Source organism: Mustela putorius, unplaced genomic scaffold, assembly GCF_011764305.1.
Source record: "Mustela putorius furo isolate JIRA1106 unplaced genomic scaffold, ASM1176430v1.1 tig00000275_pilon_pilon_pilon, whole genome shotgun sequence".
Lineage (NCBI taxonomy): Eukaryota > Metazoa > Chordata > Mammalia > Carnivora > Mustelidae > Mustela > Mustela putorius.
The window spans coordinates 32981413-32993940 of NW_025421341.1; the positions used below are offsets into that span (position 1 = coordinate 32981413).

General features: G+C 37.2%; 1 protein-coding gene across 1 annotated transcript in view; it reads left to right on the forward strand.

Annotated features, from left to right (window-relative positions):
* The window catches only part of PSMD1 (proteasome 26S subunit, non-ATPase 1), a 92138-nt gene that overhangs the window by 52371 nt on the left and 27239 nt on the right, over positions 1-12528 (forward strand). The gene's annotated exons all lie outside the window — the stretch shown is intronic.

The following is a 12528-nucleotide window of genomic DNA, read 5'->3' on the forward strand; positions in this document are numbered from 1 at the left end:
TGGAACACAGTTAATTCTCTCTGGTTGCAGCCTTATATAGAAGAACACAGAAAGATCTGAATTCAACATGTATGCATAGGTTTTAGTAGGAACTTTGATTGCTCGTTTTTAAACAGATGGCCTCTGGATTGGGGGGTTGGTTCATTGGCAGGTTTTTGTATTTTTTCTCAGGTATTTTGGGGAAAGTATACAGTATATAATAAAAATATATTTCTGCCTTATTTCAGAAAATTGGCATAAAAACTTTAACAGCTATGCTTAAGTTTTTTCTAGACGGTAAGAGTAGCTTAGCATTAGAACTTGAGCATTCTAAGTTTCCTTTTTAAAAGATCATCATAGATCACTCATTTTTAAAGTACTTAATTCTAGGTCAGCAATAACAGTTGTGCCCTTTTTCTGTTTCAGATTTTTATTCTTGTGTGAAAGTTATTGCAAAATATTTGGTTCATTTCAGTTCTGTTGAGCACTTCAGATTGTATTCAGTATTTGCTGCTTTTTTTAACTCAAAATTCAGGTATTTTTTCAGTATTTTAGAAAAAATAATTTGCTTTAAATTTTGAATGAAAACAATACTCAAGAGCAATCAAATGGATTTTAATGTGCCAGGCTTCTATTCAGGAATATTGAAATATGCTGAAATATTGCTTTGTTGTGAATCACAATTTAGCAGCTGTACTTGTGCAGGCAGATAAGAGTCTGTAAAACAAATAATGCCAGATTTAAAGTTGTACCAGTATATTCAATGAATATATGATTTGTTTTTATAGATAAAATTTTTTAAAATATTCGACTATTTTATAAAAATGCTGACCATTATTACTATTATAAACTTTGCCAGTACTAACCCTCTTACCCACATTCACTTTTTATTTTTTTTAAAGATTTTATTTATTTATTTGAGAGAGGGAGCAAGTGAGCACGAGAAGGGGAAAGGGCAAAGGGAGAGGGAGAAGCAGGCTCCCTGCTGAACAAGGAGCCCAATGTGGGGCTCAGTTCCAGGACCCCAAGATCATGACCTGGGCCAAAGGCAGATGCTTAACCAACGGAGCCACTCAGGTCTCCTCACTTATTTTTTTAAGAATCTTAATTCTAAGTAGTTAAAATTGGTGGTTGGGTTATTATTGGGGTTTTTTTTGTTTGTTTTCTTTTGTTTTTTGTTTTTTGTTTTTAATTAGTTTAATGGCTAAGGAACACAGCTAGTTAAAACTACTTATTTGGCAACTTTTCACTCTGGCTGGGATATGGACATTGGGGTGGGAATGCATTTTGGTGAGCACTATGTATTGTGTACGACTGATGAATCACAGAACTGTACCCCTGAAACAAATAATTTATTATATGTTAATAATTTTAAAAAATTTAGAAGCATAGCTGAGAATCAGGAAGCAAAATAATAATAAAGAAATAGATGAAAGAGTAGACCAATCTTTCAGTTGGCAAATAACTGAACTGTGCTCTAAAAGCTCATGTACATTAGATGGAAGGCAGCCTAAAAGTCCCCACTCAAAATCTCTTCACACTCATTCACAGAAACATGTCTCTCTCCCCTCTTTAATAAAAGTACCATTTGCACATGGTGGTAAATCTAAATAGTACAAAAGAATGTTTGTGATAAGTCCACTTTGAGATGGTTTTAACAAACACGTTTCCCTGTTTACTCCAGAGTAGACTGACAAATTAACAGGTGGACAAGCACTTTGGTAAAAGCAAATAGAGTCCACAGAAGAAACAGAAAGTAAGAAGTATAGGCATGTAGGTCGACTCCGTGTAGAGGCTTGTAGCTCTCCTGCAACCCAGGCTGTCACAACTTTATGTGGTATAATAATTGATACCAGAGGGATGACTTCCACATATTAAAGAAAAGATTAAATAATTTTTATTCGGTTCTGTTTTGGATGGTGGGAATACAAGAAATGCATTTTTTAAAAGATTACCATCCAAAATGATAAATATATAAAAGTATGATTCTTAATAGTGGAATTGAATTTCAAGTATCTGGAAACTTTATTTGTGTAAAATATCTCATTTACCAAGAACTCCAGATAAATTCTTACTAAAATTCCTTAAAGTTCAGACTCAGGCTCTAATCTGACCATAACCAGAAAACTTAATTCCTACATTTTATCCAAAATGATGACTTTTGTCCTGATGCCTTTTTAATTTATTGAACATAGTCTGTCTTTGACTTAAAAGGGCAGTCTAATTTATAGGTCTAAGACAAATACCAGCCAAGAACATTTTTTTACCTCTCAGTCATAATTCTCAAACACTAGCCATTAAGGAATTTTTGGCAATATAGGGATTGTGTCCAGTACGTATTCATTTATTTGTGAACTATTCATTGAGTTCATTTGCTCGTGGCGATGAACAGGATAAACATTTTCTTCCCTTGTGTAAATTTATCTCATGGATTTGTTAGGTCCCCCATTAATGGGTCCGTGATCAAAGGAGCGATACTGATACAAAGCAAAGGTCAAGCAAAGCTTTATTTCGTGCCAAGCATGGAGAATCAAACCGAATGGTCGGGGCCACCTCTTTACAGAGAGGGCGACCCCTCCCAGCCTCACAGACTAACTTTTATAGAGCAAAGGCCATGTGGTTGAGCCTGGCCACACACAGGTGGCCAATGAGATTGCAACACACAGAGAAAACTGCACAGTCATGCTAGGTCACAAACAGGTGGCCAATTGAATTTCAATTTACCCTAGTAGATATTTGAACTAGCCTATCAACTTGATCAGAATTGGCGCCCAAAAGGCGGGGCCTACTCTCCTTGGTAGCTTGGGAGACAGTATGTGCGCCCCACTGATTGGATGTCTCCACCTGGCCTGACCCGCCCTTGTATTTGGGCTTTGTTACCTTGGACTAGTTTCTGGACTTGCTTTTAAGTAAGTTTCTCTGTGAGGGGCAGGGTCAATCTAAGTTTACTGCATAAACAACAGAATGGCTCCCTCTGACTAAGTAGGTCCTTACAGGTGGATACAAGCAAGTATATTGATCATTATAATGCAGACATGGTAGCTAAAACTAGCTCATTTTAACAGGTCCTACAGAGCAACTCAAAAAGTTTTTTTGGCTTTTTTTTTTTTTTTCCATTCCTTTCTTACTCATATCAGCAAAAGAGCTAAAATTCTAAAAATAGTTCTTCCAAATTTAATCTGTTCTTCTTAGACTCTGCTCATTCTCCCCCAACAACTGATTTTACCTATGTTTTAATGAAAGATTTAGACCAGTCTGAAAGTGCTATTACTTTTTAATCTTTCTGAAGTGTCTTTTTTTTTCAATCCATCCTCTCTTTTGGGATTATGTTGACATTACTCTTTTCCACAACTTTCATTTAAGTTATTGATCCCAACTCTTTATTATATTCTTTGCAATTTTGCTGAATATAGTATCTTTTTCACCATAGAATTCATGCTTTGAATATTCAGTTCCTCAGTTCTAATATCTTTCTTGCAGACATGCTCAGGTTTCTAGTTAATGAAAACTAAACATTTCGCTATCCCTTGAGTCTCTTTCCTTCATCATCAAACTTCTTTAAAAAATTGCCTATCTTTTTCTCTTCTCATCACCCACCCAGTCTATAATCCTTATAATCAGATTTTTATCTCCAACGTTCTACTAAAACAACTCTTAAAAATTCCATTTTTAACACCAGTTATAGATTGTGTGCAATATTCAGCTCTGTTGGCTAAGCATTTCTTCTTAAAGCTTTTATCTTTTCCTGCCTTCAGAGACATTCCATCCTGGTTCTTTGTGTTTCTTAAAGAATCTTTTCTAACTCTTCTTCTCCCCTTTTAATATACAGATACCTCCCAGGTTCCTCTCCCCTATTGACTTCATGTCCCTCATTATTGTCTTCCTCCATTCACCCGTAGTTTCCATTAACTTGTTGAAGAAAGCTCCTAAAACTAAAACTCTATTTCCAGCCTAATGGCTATGATTCGTGGTCATGAAAGTAGACCGGCAGAATCCTTAAGGGTTAGGAGACCTTTCTCTGAGCTTTGATTTCTGCATTTTAATTAGGTGACGTAACCTGCTCTGCCTGTTTCATAGCAGCTACTGACCCAGTTGATCTTTTCCCCTTCCGTAGAATAGCTTCGCTTGGCTCCCAGTAGATCACACTCTCATGGATGTTCTCCTGCCTCACTGACTGTTCCTTTTTAGTCTCCTTGTTCTGTTTCATCTTCTCAGCCTCTTAATCTTCAACCTTCTTGGGGGTTCATTTCTGGATCTCTTCTCTCCCCTGTCTGTACTTGGTGTCTTATATACATTTATGGCTTTAAATACTGTAAGGTTTTGCAGGCGAGGTAAACACAACACCAGGCAAGGTAGGCACAGGGCAAGATTTATTAAAGGCACTCTCTAGTGAAGTTTCAGGGCTCAGGAGAAGGGGAGTCAGGAAAGTTGCCCTGGGAGGAGGTGGGCACCCTCAGGCGAGGTTCCTCGACTCCAGAAAGGGGAGTAGGGGATGTCGCACTGGGAGGGAGTTGGCAGGAGTCTTTTATCTGGCCAAGGTAGGGCATGGGCTCACATCCATATTTGGTGATCGGAAGGTATGGGGTCCAGGGCTCCTGATAGTCCTGCTTCCTGCATAGGTATCAGGTTACCTATGGAGACGTGACCTGGGCGTACACCCTTTTGGCGGGACAGTCTAGGGTTAAGGAAGGGGGGGAGGGGACTGGAAGATGGCGGCCCCAGCGGTCGTTTCTGTTGTTCTCCTGCATTCCCGGAACCGCCAGCCCAAAAAATACCATCTATATACTGAAACTCCCAAACTTCTATCTCTAGCCTAGACTCCAGACTCATGTTTGATCGCCTACTCAATTTTTCCTTAGATGTCTAAAAAAACATCTCAAACTCAGATTGTCTAAAACTGAACTTATGTTCTCTGTCTCCAGATCTGCTTTATATATTGGTCTATTTATCTCAGATAAAGGCAGTTGCATCTTCCCAGTCTCTCTATCTCAAATTCTACGTTTTTTTCCTTCAGGAAATCTTGTTGGTTCTATGCCATATATATATCGGTATATATAAATACATATATATACACACACGCACACGCATACCCCAAACCCATATATACCAAAATTTCCCCTAAGTCACCATCATATCTTGACTGCATTTCTAGGAAGCCTCCTAACCAGTCTTCTTTATTCTGCCTTTGCCCTCTGTTCTCAATAAAGCAGCCAAAATGATCCTTTTTAAACAAGGCAGATCATATTCCTTTGCTCAGAATCCTCCAGTGGCCCTTTATTTCACTCATAATAAAAGGCAAAGTTCCAGTAACCCCTGGCCTGTAAAGTTCCTATAAAGCTTTTATGATCTGGCCATAGTTTCAATTATTCTTCCCCTTCTTCACCACACTCAAACCACTGGCCTCTGCTGTTCCACAAACTTGCCTGGCATTGTTTTATCATTGGGCTTTTGCATGAGGTATTTTCTCTACCTAATATGTAATATACTCTTCCCCCACCTAGCCACTTGACTTGCTTCCTTACTGCCTTCCTGTCTTTGCTTAAAATACCACATTATCGGGGCTCCTGGGTGGCTCAGTGTGTTAAGCCTCTGCCTTTAGCTCAGGTCGTGATCCCAGGGTCCTGGGATTGAGCCCCACATCAGGCTCTCTGCTCAGCAGGGAGCCTGCTTCTCCCTCTCTCTCTGCCTGCCTCTCTGCCTACTTGTGATCTCTGTCAAATAAATAAATAAAATCTTTTTTTTTTTTTAAATACCACATTATCATTGAAGCCTACGCTGACTACCCTAATTGGTACTGTTAAACCTTCCTCTCCTGTCTCTTCCAATACCCCTTACCTTGATTTCCTTTTTTTGTTCTCTTTATTACTTAACATTTTTTACTTAGTTTATCATTTATTTTTGATTATATGTCTCCTACTAGAATGTAGGTTTTATCTTCTTTGATCACTTATTTCTGAGTTTATCCTGCTTAGAGTTTGTTGAGTTTCTAGTCTTTTATCAAAATTTGGGAGGTTTTGGCCATTATTTCTTCAGTGTTCTTTCTACCTCTCTCTCCCTCTCATTCCCTCTAGGACTCCCATCTATGCAATGTTAGTATGCTTGATGGTGTCCCACTGGTTTTTAAGCCTCTGTTCATTTTATAAAATTCTTTTCTCTTTCTGCTCCTCAGGTTAGATAATCTCAATTCACCTAACATAATTCTCAATTTAATTTAATATTGTCACTTTACCTAACTTGATTCTTCTGCCTGCCCAGTTCTGTTGTTGAACCCTCTCTAGTGAATTTTTCATTTCACTTTTACTTTTTAGTTCCAGAATTTGATTTTGTGTATCTAAAAATAATTTCTATTTTTTTATTTTTCTTGAATGATGAGGAATTGTTCTCCTGTTTTATTTAGTTATTTGCCTTTCTTTTTTTTTTTTTTTCCTCTTTGAATGTATTTAAGATGGCTTAAGTCCAATACTTAGGCTTACTCGGGGACTCATTCTATTAATTTCTTTTTTTTCTTGTGAGTAGGCTTTATGTATTTCCTTATTTTTTTTCATGACTCTTAATTTTTTGTTGAAAACTGGATGTTTTGAATATTACAGTGTGGCAACAAAGGAAATCAGATTCCGACCCCCCGCCCCTTCCAGGGGTTTATTATTGCTGCTTCTTGTGGATTGTTTGGTGACTTTTTTAAAAGTAGCTTTATATGAGCACCTGGGTGGCTCAGTGGGTTAAGCCTCTGCCTCCAGCTCTGTGTTACTTTAGTCTGGCGGTCAGCTAGTGGGTTTTTTGACAGTTTCCTTAAATGCCTGGAGCCAAGAAAAGGAAAAAAAAGAAAGGGAAAAGGAAAAAGATTCCCCCAGTCCTTGCATATTGGCTGTGTAAGGACACTCCTTTAATTTAGCCTAATTACTATGCCTTAGCCTTTGCTTCCTGCTTGTGCAGGTCTGGGAGTGAAAGTTTCGAGTATTCTCAGGCCTTTCCTGAGCATGTGTCTAACCCTGAGTACGCATGTGGTATTCGCCATTCCCTCGGTGTATGTGGCAGCTTCTAAAGCCCTTATTAACCCCACGTATCTCCTCTCCCAGCCTCTTTCTTCCCAAGCTTCTTGGTCCGTTTATTGCCTAAGTTAACCGTTAATCCTTGCCCCAGGCTCCCATGGCCAGTACTTTTGCCTTTACATGTTTTCAACAAATGTCACCTGGCAAGCTGCTCCAGGCCTGCGAGTTCTCTTAAGTTTGGTGAAATAAAGGCAGGCTATTGCACTGGTGCTTCAAGGAGGCACCAGGCAGGTTGGAACACAATTTGTTCTCAGTTCTGTGAGAATAAAGTCTGTCTTGCTCTCATTAACAGCTGTGCTAGGACACAGGCCGCCCTCTCCACTGACACCACCAGTCTCAGAGTAGGGTGGTAGATGAGCAGTTCCCAATATCACAGCACTCTCTGACAACAGTGCTTCATTAAGCTGACCCATGGTTGTTGTAAGTTTTTCATTAGATTTTTTTCAGAGTTCATTCTGACGGTTTTTGCCAGGTTGATATTGCCAAAGAGAGCTGCTCATGACTGTATCCACTTTTGTCAAGGACCAAAGAATAAGATATTTTTTTAAAATATCGGTGAAATTCTATAGTACAACTTGATATCATGAAATGTCTTTAATCAAAAGAATTCTTATATCTAGAATTACAGTTGATCATAAAAGACCCAAATATTTGATTTATATTTGCTCAGCTCTGGAAGTCTTCAGTAATCACTGTAATCAGCTATTAGAAGTAGACCTTTATTATTAGGACAGTTATTTAAATACCAGAAATGAATTAAACTTTCTGAGAATTGAAGTATATTTATGTTATTTTTATAAAATCAAGGAAATATTAATATTTTAATAATCTACAATTGTATAATCTCTCACTCACACTGTAAGACTTTCCCTGGTTTGCTCATTTTAAGGTGTAGTGGGAATGTGCTAATAATATTATATCTTTTTGAATATTAGAGATTTCTGTAGGTCCAGGAATGCAATTTGATATTTTTAAGGGCCATGTTTCTTATTATGGTGAAGTAGAATTCTTTGTATAAATCTTACAAATTTACTTTCTTCTCATTTTTTGAGGTATTTTTGCCCTATTTTGGTAGCACCTGAAAGAAACAGTCTGTTTGGAAATAAAGCAAAAGCTTATCTAGAACTATAGCTATTTTTAATTATCTGAAGTCTAGTAAAATGATTTAAAAATATATATATTAAAGGTAGGACTAAATTTGTATGATTTAGGGCAGGATCTATGAAATTTCGTTTTGTTTTCTTAATGATACTTCACATGTAGTAGATATATCTAAACTGATAAAATGAAAATCCACGAATAGCAGTAGCTTAAAATATAGAAGTTCGTGGGATAAAAGTGTGCTGGGTAAACAAAACTGCTTTCTTCTTTCTCAGTTATTTTCCTGATAATAAATATTTGATGCATTTCTTTTATATTGTAATGAAAATAAAACTCAAAAAATAAATCTCTGCCCGTTTTTTTTTGTTGTTGGTGGTGGTTTTTTTTAAGATTTTATTTATCAATTTGACAGAGAGGGAACACACAAGCAGGAGGGAGCTGCAGAGAGAGAGGGAGAAGCAGCCTGATTGGGGCAGGTGTAGGCTCCATTCTACTAGGACCCTGGGAACATGACCTGAACCAAAGACAGATGCTTTACCAACGAGCCACCCAGGCACTCTCTCCCCATTTTTTTTAACCTAATGATACTCACCTTTTTATTTTTATAAACTAGCCAAAATATAAGGAACAAAAAAAGTTGTTAGAGTTCCCACCACGTGTAGCTCCAATGTTAAAAAGAAATGCAGCTAGCACATTTATAATTGTCTGAGTAAATATACTTTTAAATTTAGCATAGCAAAACATAAATATGTGAAAAAGCTGTCAGACATAACACATTTTATGCTAATAAAGTGGTTTCCGAACTATTGAATTCCTTGTTCTCTGAATCCCCCTACTTAGTAAAACAAAACCCATTATTTTCCTGTGACTTGATTATTTCTAGACATTTGCTTTTCTAAATATGTTCATGGAGAGGCACCTGGGTGATTCAGTAGGTTGAGTGTTGAAGTCTTGGTTTTGGCTCCACTTATGCTCTGGGTGGTAGGGGGTTGAGCTCCATATTATTTCCCTGCACAGTGGGGAGCCTGCTTTTCCTTCTCCCTGACCTTCCCTTGCTCACCCCCGCCCCTCCCAGTCAATCAAATCTGTTTTTAAAATAAATAAATATGTTCATGGAGACAAAGAGATAAGTTGTTTTTGTTTTAAGATTTTATTTATTTATTTATTTGACAGGCAGAGATCACAAGTAGGCAGAGAGGCAGGCAGAGAGAGAGGAGGAAGCAGGCTCCCTGCTGAGCAGAGAGCCCGATGCGGGGCTGGATCCCAGGACCCTGGGATCATGACCTGAGCTGAAGGCAGAGGCTTAACCCACTGAGCGACCCAGGCACCCCAAGAGATAAGTTTTTATTGCTGGTCAGGGATTAGTCATTTAAATACTTTGTTATAAATGCTAATCTGAAGAAATTATATCAAATGATTGGAATTATTTTGTGATGTTATCTAAGAGATAAATGCTTGTGTAGAAAAGCTAAGATTTGGGGCACCTGGGTGGCTCAGTCAGTTGAGTGTCTGCCTTCGGCTCAGGTCATGATCTCAGGGTCCTGAAATTGAGCCCTGCATCGAATCAGGCTCTGCGCAGCGGGGAGCCTGTTTCCCCCTCTCTCTCCTCCTGCCTCTCTGCCTACTTGTGATCTCTGTGTGTCAAATAAATAAAATCTTGAAGGAAGAAAGGAAAGAAAGAAAGAAAAGCAAGCTAAGATTCCAGTAGTGTTAGAATTATCTAAAATAAGTGAAAGAAAACCCTATGGACTGTTATTAAAGATTTGATGTATTTTCTTTTAATCTCTTTTTGTTTCCACCTTGCGGTTCATTTGTTGAAGAAACCAGGTTATTATGACTCAAGTTTGCACAGTAGGGATTTTGCTAATTGCATCCCGCATCCCTATGTGTAATTTAATGTGCTTTTTGGTCTTCTGTATTTCCTGTAAATTAATACTTAGATCTCGAGGCTTGGTCACACTGAGGTTCAGTTTCTCTCTCTCTCTCTCTCTCTCTCTCTCTCTCTCTTTCTCCTTTTTAGAGGGGCAGGGCTGGCAGTGCACATTAGGGCAACTTGTTCCTATTTTTGTGATGTTAGCAGTCATTGATAATTATCCTGAGGTCCATTAATTCATTCCAAGCCTCAAAGTGGTGGTGATAATTGTTTTGCCATTTATTCATTTATTAACTGTGACTTTAAAATTTTTATATTTATGCATACATTTTCTGTGTGTTACATGTTTAGACAAGGATTAATGTGCCAAAGTTTTGCTTCCAGCGAATATTTACATTCCAATCATTGCTTAGAAGGATTCTTTTGTCCTTTTAGAGCTACTTGCTAAAAATTAAAGTAAACATAGATACTCTGGTTTTACTGTACTCTTGAAGGGACTGAATGTCTAAGCTAATTAAAAAATGTATCGTTTCTTGTCTTAACACTTTATTGAAGAATGTGTCAGCATTGGAACTGTTATCGACTGAGAAACTTAACAAGAATTTTTTTTTTTTCTATGTTCTTTGAGTTTATAGCCCTTAAAACCTATTTTAGTCTTTGTGGTAATCAACTAGGTAAAGCTTTACATTAAGCTCCCAGTATTTATGTTCACTGGCATAATTTTCTCTGAACCTCATGAAACTGTTAATATCCTGTTCTAAGTATAATACTTTTTTAAACAAGTGAGCATCATAAAATAAATGAAGTTTTAAGATACATTTAAAATAAGCTCTTCAGTGTGAGTCAGTTTTCCCTGGAATTTCCTGCCCTTGCTGTAGCTGTGGGACCAGTAGGTAAGTGTTCTGTCTGCCATTAGCTCCTTAAAAAGTTGGTGAGGAGATCTAGAGGTCAGGACTCTGAATACAACCAGCTTTCTAGGTTTAATATCCAATTCACTTTATATTATTTTCCATGAATGTTTGGGCTTGAGTTACCTTCCCTTTTTTACAAATAAGAACCCAAACTACAACTTGGATAGCCACATTCCTGGTTCTGATCCAGAGACAGTTTCTGATAATGCATTTAGGGTTCAATGATTGTGGTATAGTATTCTACTCTACCATACCACCACCTTTCCTAGCATGAGTAAGGTGGGACAGACACCATTTCATGGGTGATGCAGTTAAGGCTTAGAGAGATTTAGTGATTGCCACTCTAGTATTAAATGGCACTGGAATTGGAATTCAAGTCTTTCTGATTCCAAGCCCATGTTATTCTCACTACCATAGCAAAAGGAGGGCAAAAGGAAAAGAAGGCAGAGATTATTTAAGGAGTTTATTTTATAAGAGATATAAGAGGTTTATTTTATAAGAGTTTATATATTTTATAAGAGATTATTTAAGGAGTCACTGTGATTTTAAAAATCATAGAATTGGGGAGTTCTAGGTGGCTCAGTTGATTAAGCATCTGCCTTCGGCTCAGGTCATGATCCCAGCATTGGGCTCCTCACTTGGTGGGGAGTCTGCTTCTCCCTCCACCTGCTACTTCCCCTGCTTGTGTTCTCTGTCTCTCTTTCCCTCTAACAAATAAATAAATAAAATCTTTTTTTTAAAAAAGCCATTGAATTATAAACTAGGAAAGACATTATGGAACTTCTAGTCCCATTCCTTTTTTTGTACATAGAAAGGGATCACAGAGTATATGGTTTATTAAACTTTATCTGAATTATCCCAGCTATTTAGAGACAAAGCAGGAACTGGAACATGGGTTTTTTACTTCATGGCTTTCTCTTATATAATGTTATTTATGTCAGTGTGCATTAACTGAAGGTGTATATATATATAATCACCATATTTTCAGTTATTTACTCATTTTGTTTTCTGTGTATTCCAGCAAAAGAAAAGTTATCTCTACTTACAAAAAAAAGTGACTTACCTAATGTCATGACATACTAAGAAATTAACAAAACTAGAACTAGAACCCAAATCCTCTGTTTCTTAATACTTTGCATCTTTTATAATACCAAGCTTTTTTTCCCATATTGTTGCTGTTAGTATTACAAATTACAAATTATTCCTACTAGGAAGCTTAGTCAAACTGAGAAAATTTTCAAGAAAGAATGATGCACCTTGTTATAAGGAGGAAATCCAGCCTTATAGCAAAATTTCATGTTTCCATAAATTTGGCTCTACTCCATTTGAAATTTGAATTTATCACTTAACTAGAGTTTCAGTCTGGAGGACAGTTCCAGCAGAGTTATGGATTTGAATTGGTCTATAGGTAGTAACTGCTTTCATTCACAAGAAAATAGTGTTTTTTAAAAAAAAAACTTTATTAAATGTAGTTATATGGGTAGCCTTTTTCTTTCAGATTTTACTGAAGTATACTATATATCCAAAAACATGCACGTAATTAACCTACAGTTTGGTGAATTTTCACAATCTAACACACACTGTAACCAGCACCCAGGTTGAGATCATTATCAGC